Source organism: Stegodyphus dumicola, chromosome X1 (assembly GCF_044657685.1).
Source record: "Stegodyphus dumicola isolate Sdum_Otavi_A_Nest chromosome X1, ASM4465768v1".
Lineage (NCBI taxonomy): Eukaryota > Metazoa > Arthropoda > Arachnida > Araneae > Eresidae > Stegodyphus > Stegodyphus dumicola.
The window spans coordinates 37,398,428-37,415,518 of record NC_140780.1 but is presented as its reverse complement, the minus strand read 5'-3'; the positions used below and the strand labels follow the sequence as shown (position 1 = coordinate 37,415,518).

At 32.7% G+C, this 17,091-nt stretch overlaps 1 protein-coding gene and 1 non-coding gene across 2 annotated transcripts in view; both read left to right on the top strand.

Moving 5' to 3' along the window:
- LOC118182316 (uncharacterized) overlaps positions 1 to 17,091 on the top strand; it is a 224,627-nt gene that overhangs the window by 176,976 nt on the left and 30,560 nt on the right. The window lies entirely within an intron of this gene.
- Positions 4,462 to 4,534, top strand: TRNAA-CGC (transfer RNA alanine (anticodon CGC)). Its single transcript has one exon. It is a non-coding gene; the product is annotated as a tRNA-Ala (tRNA).

The window sequence follows — 17,091 nt, the reverse complement described above, 5'->3', positions numbered from 1 at the left end:
GGGCTGAAATTGTGATTATGGTTAATATTAATACAATGTCAATCAATGTTTTGTCATTGGTGATGGTCAGTTGATCTTTGAAAGTAACATGCAGGACTCTAGATAAGACGAGAGGAAAATCGCATTTACGGCACACCTGTTTCCTTTTATTGAGTATTGTATTCTATATTCCTGAACTTTGTAAAGGAAGAGGGGAGAGATTTTTTATATTATTTTATTTATGTATTTATTTTTCGGCCGGTAAGAAAATCTTCCATGAAAGTATACATTCCACGAGGCGCTTTGTTCAATCAATTAACCAACGAGCTTTCGCTTGCTTTTGTTCAATCAATTAACCAAGCAGCTCGAAATATATTTTGAAGCGCTGCTTTCTGTAGTTGATGTTTCTCCGAACTGACTACAATAATAAAAGCGCTTTGACATTTTGAACGAAAATATTTGTTTGAAATCATATTGTCTAATGTATATGTACTACAAACATGAATATTAAATAAAACAGTGTGTAGTTTATTTTTTATGTATAAAGTATTCAATGTCTTTTATCAATGTTTTCATGTAGTTATTTGAAACTTTGACTCTACATATATGACAAACACAGTAGTTCTATTCTGCAACGCTGGTCTGAATCATTAAAAGAATCCGACCTTCAAGTTTTTCTCCCACCTAGTTTTCCATTTTAAGAACTTTTGCGCACACTTCAATGCATTTATATTTATTTTTGCTCATCACGCTAGAGATAGAACGAAATGCGAAGGGGGTGGTTACAAAACGACGGGTCTGTGCATGGTAAAGGAACACTAAAAGTGCATTTGAAAGAGCCTGTTATAAAGGTATGAAGTGTAACCCATAATTTATTCAAGTAGTGGATGATGGAGATGATTACGCCACACCAAGTGTCTTAGATTTTTTTCCGACCTCTCCAGAAAATTAGGACATTGAATGAACAAAAAGCATTTAAGTTACCTAAAAGTGGAATATCTTAAAAAAAAAAAAAAAAAAAAAAAAAAAAGAAAAAGCATTTTCCCCTCCGAAATTTTTTTGTGATTTTTCTTGTGAGAAATGTAAAGGTCCTCAGCAAAGACTATAAGGTATTTTTCCGGCCTTCCTAGCGTGCCTTCGTGGTGTAGTGGTTCTGCACGCTGGGCCGGTATTCCAGAGGTCCGTAGTTCGATCCCCGGCAAAGGCGATTACTCTTTTTTCATCTTGCCTGCTTCCAAAAAATACCTAATGTCTCTACAAGACTTTTTAAAAATTTTAGACCATTACATTGTTACATTCATTTCGTTGTGTATCCATGCATTAAAATTATTCACGCTGATTAGCAGGTGTAGTTTATTTCCCACGTAACTCACCAGTTGCTAGTTTTCAGAGTATTTCCTTTCTGCAAAGCATAAGGTCTTTAGTTTATTTTTCAAATTTAATGTGTCTGTAACTGCTCGAACTGGTGGATTTAAAAGCAATAAATGCACTTCTTTGTAATTTGAATCTTTATTTTTTTAGTAGTTTATCTAATTGTTATAATCAATAATGTATTTAATTTATAATACATTCAGATCATAATTTTTACTAACATTTGCAACATTTATAGTAAATTCATGAAAGATGCTACTAACGCAAAATATTACGCACGCATTGAATCATTTCGTTCTGTTTTTCATTTAAAAAGGTGGTGTAAATTAATTGCCTTTTTTTTAGTTAAGCAGCTTAAGACAAGAAATATATTATTCAAAGTTCCCGCTGATTTAACCAATAGATTGCCTTTTTAAAAGGAAGCAGATGGAAAAGTCACTGCCGAATGTAATTTATGTACAAACGTTTTAATGTAATATGTATGAAGTTATTTTCACATGTAGTTTGATTAGTTTTTTTGTTGTTGCTTATGCTCACTTGTCTGACGTAGTCAGTCCAAGCCCACGAAATTCCTCGTGCAAGGAGTGCTAGATTACGCCTGTTGTTGGCAACAGCCCTTGAGCACCTAACAGTGCGATTTGGGTCAGTTCCGCCCCCAATTTTGATGGAGATCTCCTTCCACCAAACCACGCGAGAGGACATTCGGCTCGCCGCACATTTAGAGTGCCGCCATGCCGCACCGACACTATACATTTACAAACATCCATGCCTTCTCTGGGATTCGAACCCGGGCCTTTCGGCACGACAGTCAGCGACGCTAACCACCATACCGGCTGGGCGGCTTAATTAGTTTTAGTGAATATTTTTAAACTGAAGTTAATTTGATAGATGCAAATAAAATCACAGACCTATATTCTATAAATATGTCTAGATCGTAGAATCTTTGATAATTTACCAGTACTTTAATATATTACAATGAAAATTACATTCAGTGCACTAAAAAACTGAGCTCACGGAGCCGAGTAACATAGTGAGTATATACATATATATATATATTTAGATACTTTCGATTGCACCAAAAAGGGAGGTGCACAACTACATTTAGACATTTCGCATTTTTCTGTTGTCCTTCAAATGAAAATTTGTTGTAGAGTAAAAGACATCACTCACTAGATATAATTTTGTTTAAATCTGTTCAAAATAAATTTTTATGTATTTAAATTTCTTCAAATGAATTTTAAGGAAACTTAAAAAGCAATTACAAGAATGTGTATAAAAAGTTTAAAGCATCTAAATCATATTACGGATATTATGTTAAAAATCCTGAGTTGAACGATTGTCGTTCATATCTGTAAGTGCTTTATGGTAGCTATGCTTATTGTGTGTTATTAAACATATATGCAGGAGATAAATATGCAAGGCATCTTAAATAAATATGCATCTTTGTCTTTTCATGTGTACTTCGTCTTGATTTATCAGACTTATTTTGAGTCACCTTATCACTTGAGTGGGGAATGGGGATTAAGATATTCATTTCATTTTATTACTGATTTTTCTGAGAGTAGTTCATAACCTTTTTTTGCTACTGCTTAGTGCATGTATTTAAGTCTTAGAAACCTATTTGACTTGTTTTATAATGCGACATTCCTGTTTACCAGTGCCATGTGTAAAGTGTATATGAGCCAGTTTCCCTTAGAAAGTCCTCCACGAAGGCATCCCTCCCTTAAGGCAGATAGCCCTCGAGTGCTTTGCCGTAATCTAGTAAAACCAAACCAAACCAAACCAAACCAAACCAAAACCTGTTTACCAGTGGCTGAGTAAAAGAAATCGTGAGTTATTAGTAGATAGGCCCAAGTTCTGTTTTGTCGACTGAAAAAGGCTGGCTGTGTGGTATTCATAGTTCTCCCCATGTGTAATAAATACAAGCCAATTTTACCTTAGGAAGTTCTCCATGAAGGCTTCTCTTTTTATAGGCTGGTGGTCCTCTCGCACTTTGCCATAAATGTAATATGCGTAATCCTTGTTATCTAAGATATAAGAGAACTGTTGTAACTGTATCTTTAGCTGTATTATGAAAATACTGAAATATTTCGAGATTCCAGAATGTATAATTTTTTAGTTAATGTGATATTGTTTAAAAATACATTTTTGATAGATTATCTGGCTATTTTTTTTAAATGCAACAGATGTAATCAAAATGTAACCATAAAAGCTAATTATGTACTATTGTGCTATGATGTGATAAATTTGAGTATGATCATGAAACAATGGAATCCCTTTAATTTAAATTAATTTTTAGTGTAGTGTTTATTGAACACGAAGTGGCTATGCATTTATTCCTTTCAGAACTTTATATGCACTATACAATTTTATTTAAATTTACGAGTTTAAAATTCTTCTTGGTTTTTCCGTTTTCTTTCGAATACTTGATTGTTAAATACTTTTCAGCGAGATGACTCATAGCTATGAAAAAAGTAATGAATGATGATTGTTATCTGTTAAAAAAAAATACTTAGGAAGTTACTTTGGTAGATGATGTAGTCTATTGTATTTTGTCTAAGCTTTCAAAGGAAGCATCTGATGCGTGACAAAAGTGTTGCTGTTGGAACTGTCTCGATCTCTGAAAAAAAAAGAAATGAATTTTTAGAGGATGTTACTCGTTTAACCTGCTTGTTATATACCTCTTCCTATAATTTTCTTTTTAATCTAGTTTTCATTTCTTTATGCTGTGGGAAGGTTGCATTTTTTCTTTACATATTATGCACTTGCTTTTCTAGTTGTTTCTAATTTTAAATAATATGTGTTTTCACGAATCTTTTGTCGAGAGGCGAATTTACGAATCGGGAGTCTTTTTCTCACTCAAACTTTTAGCACCTTTTGTCTTAAGATATAAGGTATATGTCTTTTAAAAATTAATTTTTAAAAGACATATACCTTATATTTTAAGACTTAAATTCTTTTTAAAAATTAATTGGTAATTTGTAGGACCTTTGAGATCGCAACTTTCACGAGCTGATAAACCGCTTCTTCTTTTATGCATAATATTTGATTACAATAACATTTTAATTAATTTAAGAAAGGTATAAGGTATTTTCTCCCTCCTTTCCTCATACCTTCGTGGTGTAATTGGAAGCATACTCGATTCGCATTCGAGAGGTCCAGGGTTCGAGGCCTTGCGAGGGCATTGTATATATGTCATGTCTCCGGCTTCAAAAGAACCTAATAATTCTGTAAATGGCATGGCGCCCGAGCTAAAAGATGGTGGGCGATAATTCGTCAGCACCAGATTTGGCGATTGGGTTCTCTAATCCCCAGTCGCCCATTAAAGGGGGGAGAATATAAACTATTTTCTCCCTCCTTTCCGCTTGCCTTCGTGGTGTAATTGGAAGCATACTCGACGCGTATTCGAGAGGTCCAGGGTTCGAGTCCCGGCGAGGCCAGTGCACATTTTTCATGGCTCCTGCTTCGCAATAACCTAATGATTCTACAAAGGGATTGGAGGCATTTATTGAACATATGTGTATTTTTATACGTTGAGTTTTACGTTAGTTTACGGTGTGTATTTTTATACGTTGAGTACAAGTCAGGAGTAGTTGTAAGAAAATAATGTGAGAACATATTTTATAGAAATTTTTCTTGGCATTAAATTCAACCAACCTCAAGCCAAGCGGTTGATATTTTTATGTTGAGGTATATGCATATTATTTCTAAATTCAAAACCAGTGTAAAACTGTGTAAAATATTCCGTAATTTGTATTGAAACATTTTAATGGTAATAAGTTTTGACATTCTAACACAAAATATGAGAGTTTTTTGACATACAGCTTCATTATAAAGATATTAAAACAGAATACTCCTTGACTTCTTTCCATTTGGGGGGGGGCACATTTTGCCCATCATGTAGAAATATTGGTTGTGACATTACCATACAAGCGTGTATTTCTACACAAAAACCGTATGAAGGGCTCTTTGACTTTTAGATTGTTTTTGTGGCTGTGTGTGAAAGAGTAAAACGGAAAATTTTGTGATTTCCGTCTTTTTGGTTTGATCTGAAAAATACGAGGAAATCATATGTGTGCTTTAAAGCTGTTGGGTTTTCGGCGCGAAAAAGGTGAAAAATCTATTATGGCCTCGTCAGGATTCGAACCATGGATTTTCCGATTGCTGTAGTTGGACATGCTGCCGGTTATGACACGAGAATACGCATGGGAGAATGCCGTGATTCGTTATAAGTTAATTTGCTGAATGCTGTTATCTCTTTTCACCATTACAGAAAAAAACAGCATTTTTAATGGCAAATAATTATATTAGTTTAAGTAAAGATTCATTGAGAACTCAGATTTAGTTTGTCACATTACGACAAAGCACAAGAGAGCTATCTGCCTAAGGGAAGAGATGCCATCGGAGAGGACTTTCTAAGAGAAATTAGCTCGAATCCACGTTACACATGGCGAAAACAACGAAAACGTCCATGCAGCCAGCTTCTTCGCCGGAATTTGAACTCGGATCGAATTACCAGCGCTCAGCGATTTTACTGCTCGTTGCTGGTGAACTTTATTTGAAAATTAAGACGTCTGTTTTCAAGGAAAAATAAATGCTTTATGACTTACTTTGGAAAACTTTGTTATCGGGTAAGCATGAGTTATAACTTAAAATTAACCGTAGCTATTTGAAAAAAATTATCGGCATTTTTGTGCATCCAATCGTGGGATAGAAGATATGAATTCAATAAAATATCCAAATGTTTTTGGACAAACACCGATGACAGCTTCTTGCATGTGTGCCTCAAAGCCACTATAGGTGGCTGTTACAGATATTAAACAAAACGCTTTGAAGAAAAACATGTCTCATCTGTAAAAACCCGAACTGCTGAAAACTGTGGATGCGTGTTATGCTTATCCAGAAGCTATCGACAGTTATTTGGGTATCAAGTAAAATAGAAAAGCGATATCTTAGGATGCTAGTTCGATCTTTGTTGGAATCTTAGCTGACTGGTTGCGTGGTCACTTTCGCGATTTTTATCATGTTATAATAGGAGTATGATATAATTTCTTTTAAGGTTAGGTTTAGTTATTTAATTACGGCAAAGCCTCGAGGGCTATCTGCCTAAGGGGAGGGATGCCTTCGTGGAGGACTTTCTAAGGGAAACTGGCTCGTATACACGTTACACGCGGGGAAAACCACGAAAACACCCATGCAGCCAGCCCGTTCGCGGGATTCGAACCTCGGACCGAACTACCAGTGTTCAGCGTCTTTACCGCTCGGCCGCTGGTGGGCTCTAATTTCTTTTAAAGAGCCCTCTACGAATGCATTCCTTCCTTTAGATAGGTATCCTTTGCGTGCTGTATTGTATCTACTAAACAACCGTATAAACAAAAACCTGATCGTACGTTTGGTGGTGACTTTTATGCAGCTGCAATTTATATGCCAGCAGTAACCATCTTGTCAAACTTTTACCAGTCTCGAACTGATGGCCGATAAGTAGCTTTAGTGCACGTTCATGGCTCTTAATCGGCGATTTAAGAATGTTAGTCCATCTTCTGCATATAATATTCTTCATATATCTCCTTTATTCCTGCAACCTCAAATGAGAACTGGTATTTGAAGAAGCTTAATTCAGCTTACGAGTGCTACGATTTTTTTTTTATTGTTTCTCATTTTGAATCGATATTAAATAATGATGTCTTCCTTTGACTTATCATTAATAATTTAAAATCATTAAAAATATCCAAAAACAAAAAAACAAAAAACGAAAACAAAACAAAACAAAACAACAACTAAACAATAAAAAACACCCACCCGGGGGAAAAAAAAAGAAAAGAAAAAAAGAAAGAAACTTCTATTTCCCGCACTGAATATATTTTTCGAATTTTATCGCCTTGCAAAATAGAGCCTTTTTTTTCGGGGGGGGGATATGGCGGAATTTTAGCGTAGCAAATTGAAAAATTAATTAATGCGGCTGTTTTGTTAATTCAGGTTGACAACTCTGTTTTATAATCTGCTGAAAACAACGTTCATATTCCATTGGGAACAACGCTACTTAGTGTCTCTCGCTCCTCCTCCCCAAATAAACCAGGCCGAATAATGAAAGTAAAATTGATAAAGCCTTGAAGGAACACTTTTAATTTTGCTTACAAATTAAAATCCCCCCAAAAGTGACTTGTGTTTTACGATATTAAAGCTTATTGTTAATTAAAAAGCTTTCAATAATCAAAAACTGTGGATCTGTGTATTATTACCAAGTATGTATTAAACGAAACATCGACTGATTATCCAAAGCAGTAAGCAGAATATTGTTGTCAAAGTTAAGTAACCAAAGCGTTTGTCAATTTGCTATTATAACCGCAGACGTGAGAATGATGCTAAGACTGAGTGCAGGTTTAATTTCGCGTTATTATGTGAAATTAAAATAAAATGCTAGATAAATGAAGCTGTTTTGTGCTTTATACATTTACTCTAGAAATTATAAACTTTTTTGTTTTATTTCGATTTCTCTTTTTGCTATTTATTTATTACATTATTGATTTGTTACCTAATTTTATTTAATAGTTAAAAGATTATTTTGCTTTTATATGTTACAATTATTTTTTTATACATAATGTTTTTTGGAAGCACAATTTTTACTGAATTTTCGATTTTGTTTTTAGGTTGCATGAAGAAAACGCCTAATTCGTTTTCTTTCATAAAGATTGATTATGAAATACCACATTAACTTATTAGCTTCAAAAATCATTGAAACATTTTGTTATGTGTATGAATCGTTCATTCTTAAATAGTAGTGGCGTAAGTACAACAGATTAAGAAAAATACGTAATGTACTTCGGAGTCCATTTGGTGATGAGAATAAGATTTAGGTCCATTAGGTCAGTGATTTCAAACTGGCGGCTCACTGGCCGCATGCAGTCCTATAATCGAATTTATACGGCCCGTGATTACATTTTAATTATACATTTGTTGCAAATACGGTGCTTATACATTTAGAGACGCAGAGATAGGTGCGTAACTGCTATTGAAGGAAAACGGTAGAACGAATAAGTTTGGGGCTTTGTCTCTGTGTGCTTGTTCGTAATGTGTGCTTGTTCGTAATTGTTTGTAATGTGAGACAATATCCCACGTTGGTATACTAACTTAAAACCCTCTAAGCGGCAAGGCCGTATATATACGGCCTAGAATATTTTTTGTGATATCTGTAAGAACGTATATATACGTGCATATTAAAATATGTCAAAGAAATTAAGGCAATATATGAAAAGAAAACAAATTCACATATGAAATACCAGGAGAGTTTTTACATTAAAATAAAAAAAAAATTTTTTTTCTCATAATAATTTTGGGAAGTTTGTGCTTTCTTAGCAAAACCCCTGGCCGCTCAGAGGGAAGTTAGCTCAACATCTGACAGATAGTGGCGCTTCGCTTGAAATTTCCGGTTAAGGTTAAAAGTAAATTATTTAGTGGTTAATTCAACGTATTGAAATTATCTGATAGAAATGCCAGTCTAAAATTTTATATTTAGCCGTCGATACGTTTGAATTACGAAGTATAACTAATAGAAATTTCTTGCAGGTACCAACATTTTGACGTCAAATAGAAAATAAATATAAATTTAATTTTTTTCCCTTTGTGTTGTTATCATCATTGTTTATGTATGTTTGGATAAATATTCAGTAAGTGAAATTTAAAATTTATTTATTTGTTTAAAAAAATTTCTGTACTTCGGCAATTTCCTTCCCGTCAGCTACTTTTAGATCAAGCATTTTAAGACAACTGCATTAGGTGGTAAGTGTAAATACTAAGAAAATATGCTGTCTCATATATATGCTGTAAAATCCCTTTTTCTACACTTGCATCTAAATTTTTCCCAGTAACATGAAAACAGTTTGTGATAAACAAGGACAACGTTTCAGTGAAGGTGTTAAATTAATGAAGAATGTGCAAGAAAAATTGTATGAAGAAATATTGTATGAAGAATAGATAGAAAATATATCGATAGAAAATATTGTATGAAGCACTTTTCATCTATCAAAGAATGTTTTTTCGTAATGAGCTCTGTAAAAATGACCTAAATGTTTGAAAACACTTTAAAACTCAGTTAAGAGCTTTTCGTTTTGCAGTTATATTTTGCATTGGGTTTATTATTATTATTACAGTTAGCTATATCACAAAAACTGCACATAATGGGAAAAATGAGTTTCATTTTTTAGTTCAGGAGAAAAAAATTAGTTGAAAAATGTTAAATTTTATTTTTAATGATTAAAATAAGACCTTTGTCTTGACCATTGTTATTGGAGCTGTTGTCACACATCATCATTTAAATGTCTCATCCTTATAATATTCCGGAATAAATCACTACTCTTTCCTTCTTGTCATTGATTAAATTTCTAGTAATGGTCCGTTGATTTAGAGCGACTACCTTTTACTGTCAGAATAGCAATGCAGAGTAGCGCTATCGTTTCTCCAATGACAGCTCGCAGTCGGAAATTATCCGTGACTGAAAACATTTCCAATTCTGTGTGGCATCCATCAGGTATGTGATAAAGGTGGGCTCATCAGTTATCTGAGCGCGTACATGTTAGCATAATCGGTGACTGCAATTCTCCTTCATTGAGATTTATTCTCTTTTCTAACTGTTAGATTTAATTATTCGTACTGAGATCATTCGCATTCAGTTGTTATCACGCTCAGTTTCGGTACCTTATTGCTGTAAGTTTAAATAATATTTACATTATGTAGGTTTGCTTTTTGGTTGGACGTATTTCATTTATTTTTAATTATAATTGTTTGTAAGAACTCAATAAAAATTTGTCTCACCTTTGCTTAAATGCATTACTTTTTAATATATTCGAATAGAAAAATCTTTAAAACTGGAAATTGAAAATAAAAAGTACCTTAAGCTAAAAATCTGAGAAAGTGAGAATATCTAGAAAGTTCTTTTGTTTTTTAAGTTGTTCTATTTATCTCTGTTTCTCCTTTTTTAAAAAAAATTCACAGCTGCTATTATTTTTGGTGTTTTGTGCTGTTTGAAGGCAGTATATCTTCAAAACGTCGCATTTTGTCAGAGGTTACTTTTCTGAGCTTTTTATTGCTAAGTTTAAATTGATCATTAACTTAAAGATAAAATTTTCGCCAAGAAGTGTGAACTGCCATAGATATATACAAATATTTGCAAAACCGTGTGCAGAATACAATAAATCATTTTTTAAATGCAATCGGCTGTTATTTCTTTACATAAATTAAAACCTAAAACTAAAAATTTTCATTCACATTTACAAAAGGCTCCAAGTTCAAACCTTCTTGAGAATGCTTTAGCGATAAATTTTGGCATCAAACTGCCAACTTGAAGTAAGTTTTTTGTTGACTACACCGTGAGCGTAAACACTAGTTTTTTTTTTTTTTTTCTTTAATGAAGGGGGAAGAAAGTAAGTATTTATTCAGGATTACAGAGTTTATTTATTAAGTATTAAATATTAGTAGTCATCACTTCGTTGAAATATAATTTAACTCGAAAAATATCCTACATTTAATTATTATCGTTATTTTCTGTAGACGATATGCAATGTAAAAATCTATGAAAATAACGAGCAAGTGTAATAACGTTAAAAAGAGCTCTGTTTTAAAAGAAAATTTACTATTCTAGGAATTCGAGGAAAAAAGTGCCTTTTAATAGTTACAGGATTCATTGCTGTATATAAACAGTAGAAACATGCAGATCACGTTTTTGTTTATTTGTTTATATTTTTATGTTCGTGGTAGGGAGGAATTTGGTGTTCTTCCCATCACTTTGGCTGATATGGTCTAAGTCAGTGTCAATAATCTGTAAATGCTATCCTTGGTTCTATTTGGCAAACGCCAAAAGTGCAGATGCCGTTTTCCCACAGAAAAGTGTGTGGAGCTGTCTTGATAAGACCTTCTATAGGACGTCTGAGTGATAACTGACTCTGCCTCTACCATCATCAATCACAAATCTTTTCCTTCAGATTATTTGACGGTTTCTTCCCTGTTTTGTTGCGGGCCTTGTTATTCAGCTACTTTTGCGGCTCTTACTGGTTTATATCATACTAAAAGACTCTTATTTTCTTCTCCTGCGGGTCACTTTACGCAGTTATTGCTTTTCTTCGTCTTTCTTTCTTATTAAGAGATCAGACTTATTGAGTGCTTTATTTATAAATGGACGGGTGTTGTTGAGAAGTTAATGCGTGTCCTTGTTTTAGGAAAGGTTTATCGGTTTAGGAGAGGTTTTTAATATTAATCTTTGATATTTAAAATTTATATAGTAAATACTATATAAATCAGATTTCTGAATTTACTGATGCACAGTCTGAAATTTATCAGTCTAAAATGAAAATAATAAATGGCAAAAAATTCTAGTTACTCATATAACTGTTCATGTTATGTAGCTACTTTAAATGATATAATTAGTTCTCTTTGTTACAACATGTTTTTTTTTTTTTTTTTTTTTCAAAGGAAACCTATGTAGTTATAACGAGGATTTATTATATCATTTAACATTTATTAAAAAATTGCTCTATTTCTTTGTATATTATATGCAAGAAGAAAATTTTACGTTAATTAATTGACCATTGTCACAGGTAATTTTCTTCATATAATACTTCAAAGCACGAAATATATTCCTTCTATAGCCATCGCTTTGGAATAAAAAACGCTAATTTTTAGTTTACTAAGAACATCTACATTTTTAAGTTGTCGAAGTAAAAATTATGCGTATCATTAGTTTATGGCAAAATATTCGTAATAAACGCGTCTCTGAAAAGTGGAAATAAATTTTATAAACATATGCTTTGAATAAGACATTTCATTTGATCATATGTATATGTTCATTAATCGTATTCGGCAGAGCTTATGATCTTCAGGTTTAGAACTTTAAATAAATATTTCTTTAATTCATTTTTTTTTATTTGAGAAATTCACCCATAAATGGAAAGGAAGTTAATTTAAATTTTGTGTTTTTAAATGTCTAAAGCGTTTTCGTAGGTATTATCTTAGGATAGAAAGTCACGTTTAAGATGTCTCATTTTTGTTTTCGTAGACATTTTAAGATAACTTTGAATCGTTTTTTGTAAAATGCTGTAAGATTCTTCCATCTTTATCTCACTTCCTTTAGTTAGTCACTTCCTTTAGCTTCGTTTTTGAACTACGCAAGGATACTTTACTCCACATATAAAGACTAGATTTGTTATTACTAAAAGGAAGACTTTCTCAAACTCTTAATATGCTCAAACTCTTGGTTGCTGACTGTTGCATATGAAAGTCCTTGTGTCGGGAATCCGCGGAAAGTAAAGAAACATCAGTTTGCAGCAATTACCTGCATGACTTTCAAACCTAACTTAGCACCTATATGTTTTACAGCATGGTAATGACTTAGCTTCCCCCATCCATCCGCTTCTAGTCATGATCGTTTGAGGTGTATGGATCATTAAGTAGCAGTCTGACTACCTTTTCTGTTGGCGAATATTGGCGCTGGAGATTATGTTTACTGTCATCCTAGAGAATTTGATGATTTTTCGGGTATTCTGATGATCTCTGTAATCACTCTGTCTTTTGATTGCGTAGTGTTTGAACTGCGTAGCATTTGAACTAGTATGTTGGGTAAGTTACATGTCCTTAACTTCCGTATGTAGGCTGAGAGCTGAGCGCAAGCTTGAACCATTGATATGAGGATTTTTGCAAGCAAATATTTTGAAGTTTGATTTATCAGTTTAAATTTTTTTAAATTACACTGGGGAGAAACAGAGCATGGTTTTTATAATATGCTTCCATTTCATATTTCTCAAAATTCTAATTTGCTGATTAACAGTTTCAATAATTATATATTTTTTAAATGTATATTAACTTGATTCTGTGTTTGAAACTGTTATTTCTTTCGTCTAATCTCGTTTTTCAATTGCAATTTGGAAATGTCAAACATGTTTTTGATTTTTCTTTTGACACATCGTAAATTTCTTGGAAGTGCTAGAAAAAATACCAAAAGTATATTTTAAAGTAATATCTTTCTTGTTAGTCTCTTCTTTGTAATACTTAAGCTAGCTTTACGCTTTTGAAATGCAAAAGAATTTTTATTGTCGAGCAAATAATATGAAGCGAAAAGAAATAAGCTTTAAACTTAAAATTCTTTATGCATGTCTTTTTCATGTTTTTTACGTGTCTTCCTCTCTATAGCGAAGCTGTTCCCATGTTTTTAAATAGTGCGCGTGTGTGTATTCCTTTGTTCGTGATCCGATCTTTTTCCTTATATTTTCCACATTCAGTATTAACAAAGATATTTCTTAAATTGCTTTGTATGTGTGTAGGTAGGTGTGTGTTCAGTTCAGATATATAAAAAGCGCCCTTATAAATTTTTATTAAGAGAAACTGGGAATAAATTGAAATTTTTTCTTTTAATATGTTTACAGTATTCTAACTGAAAGAAGTTAGGTATAATTTTGTTTATTTCTTAAAAACTTTCAAAAGCAAATATCTATAAACTTTAGAAACGTTTTTGATATGATGCTTAGATGCTGAGTTTTAAAATGTAGACAAATATGAAGGCTTTTGTTGCTGTTAGTTTATATTTAAATGAATACGATTTATTTTGGGAATTTACTGATAGCTTTAAAATTAAAGAAGTATCGGAAGTTCTGAATAGAGAGTTATTGCTATTTGCATATCTCTTATCACAAATATGAGTAAAATCATAAAAAAATTCATTTTATGTCAAATATTATTGTATACTAAATTACTGGGAAAATTATTAATAATCAAATTACTCCTTTTTAAATTATAGTATCATATCAAAGGTATAATTTGGTTTCATCATAGTTTGCTTGAAATTTCAATAAAAATATTACTGCTTTATACGCATAGCTATTAGTATTAAGAGGAAGTCAACATTTGTGGAAACCTAAAATTACGAAATTATCATACCATGCTTTATAAATTCTGAGATGTACTTTGCGTGCTGTTTTACAATGAGATGTCGGATGTGTCGGGATAGAACTAGAACGTCTAAAACTTCCGGGCGATCATCAATTTAATTATTTTTGTTCGTTGAAGGCAAAGCTTAAAAAAATATTTTGGTACTGAAAGAGACTATAATTTATTTTTTCGTAATGTAATTCTAGATTTATATGCAGGTATGTTTTTAAGTTTTCCTATAGCTGACGTTTTTATACATGCAGGTTCAAGTCGGTTCAGTGTTCAGCATTCGTAATAATCATTGTATATTTTAAAGCAGAATACGCTCATTTGCTAGCAGTGCTGGGTGTATATGAATTTGTATAGCTAAGGCGTATGTAAAAATTTAACATTAAAAATTGCTATCTTTCCTCTGTGCATAAATTCAGTGAAGTTTTTAATCTTAGAAACATATAATCAAACTTTTCACTCTTTCTTTTCCCCCGTTCTCTTTCTTTTTTCTGCATTTTTATTTTAACCACCTGATTTAAAAAAGACCGTATTTGCCTGAGTCCCACCAGTGATTGAGTGGTTAAGAGCACTGATTATTGGTAGTTCGACCTGGTTTGGTTTCGATAATAGCCGAAGCGGCGCTGGCTGCCTGGTTAATTTTCGTGGTTTTCCCCATGTGTCACGTGAATACGAGCCAGAAAATCCTCCACTAAGGCATCCCTCTTAGGATAGGCAGATAGCCCTTGTGGCTTTGAAATAGTCAGGTAACAAACCTAATCGCATTTTGCTGCTTTCTAAGTGCATCTATATATTACTTGCAAGCTAAACAATTTATAACAATTTATATTATTTACAAGCTGAGTAATTCATAATTGATTGATTAATTATAGTCTAACGATATAATAATAATACAGTGTCATTGTTATTGCAGTGGCTAAAAGGATATATTAGTATTTAAACGATATAATGGATAAATTTAGTGAAAAGTTCGTGGTTTATCAATTTTAGGATTAAGGCCTGTTAGCAGAACTCTTAAATCACCTCTCTGAACAATTTGTACGCGGTTTCTATGGTTCGTAAAAAGTCAGCGAAAAACGTCCTTCCACCATTATGTATGATGCTATTGGGAGCGGAGGAGAAAGGAAAAAGGTTACACTTTCCTGTATGTAATAATAATGGAAGTTATCTTGGATAAATTAGGTTTTAATCTAATTATGATATTATTGTAAAACTGTGAAACTTCCGTGAAAACTGAAGCCCCATGCCACCTCTTTGATTCGCAACAACCCTCTTTTCCCTGGGCAATTAATATGTTTCCAAAAAGACGGCATAATCGTCTTTAAGAAACGTTGCTCTACTCGATGTTACATCAGTTTAATTTTATTTATTTATTTTGTATTTATAGATTTATTGCTGCTTGTTATGTTCGAGGAAATTGCTGTATATGCATAAGAAAAAAACACTAATAACAAAGACTTTTTTTTTTAAAGAATTTTAGCTGAATTTCTCTGATCTAATTAAACAATTCGAAGTCCATTTTAATTTGCCGTATTTAAGGAATCTTGGGTAATTTTTCTGGTTTTACTATTTTCTCTCTTGTCTTCTTGGTCTTAAATGAACTGCTTCAAAGAGAGCAAAATTTCGTTACCGTGGTATATTGCATTATTTATCGGTGATTAAAACGTATCCTATACCAATAATGGTATTAAAATTATTGTCAAGAAAATGTGATCTTACGTATAGTTTTATTTTCAAGAACTTTTATTATCCGAATTTATAACAGCAGTGCATTTCCATCTGCATTTTTAATGAACTTTAGCTGTATTATATTAAAACTGTATCACTGATATATACTTACAGCATGTTACAGTTCTTTGTTACAGTTCTTACAGTTCCTTGGTTAGAATGATTCATATTTACATATAATTCAGAAAATTTTATTTTTTAACATGCTATCTCAACAGTAAAATGCTGTAAGTAATGTCTGCTTAAGAAATTTTGTGGCAATCAAGTATGGACTATTTGTTTCGTAAACAATAAATTCCTTGAGAATATTTCTTTTGTTACACAAGTGCGAAGTATTGATTCTAAGCATCCCCTGCCTAATAGTCGGGTACTTGCTTGTTAAGCATTCTTTGGAGATATTCGAACCCATCATTTACTTTGCCGTCTTAGCACTGAGAAAGCGCCTAAATTGCGTTACGGGGGGTGACCGATATTACACTCCCAGACGGAGTGGAAGAGGTTACACAACTGCTAACATATATGGTCAACGATATTTCGGCAGTTAACCACATGCCGAACAGGTCAGCGTGATCCTAAACATGTACTTTCATCGCAAAGTTTTTGGAAATAAGGAATTTTATGAAACCACTTATAAACATTTTTTTCTGGGAATCTTCTCTAAATTTAAAATCTAGCCTTTTATATGGTCTACATAAAGTAAAAATTCCAATTGTTGTACTATTATTATACTTTAGTAAGTCAAATATGAAAAGTTTCACACCTTTACTTTGGGAAATTCGCAAAGGTAACAGTAATTAATCAGTTTCATGGGACGAATTATAATTTTTTTCCTTTTAAAGCCCAGTTTAATCCAATACGGGACCGCTAATCGTCAAAATGAGCAGCTCTTTTTTTTTTTTTTTTTTGAAGGGGTGTAATTTCTTCTTAAATCTGGTGTAAATCTAGTCAAATGTGCTTAAGTATTGAAGGGTTTCTTGAAGTAAATGCATTCAGGAACTTCTTTTGGACTTTATGATTTTTGAGTCGTTGAAATTTTCCGTGGTGATTAGTCTGTTTTACTCAAGATAACGATCATTTTCCATAGCTTCGGTTAAA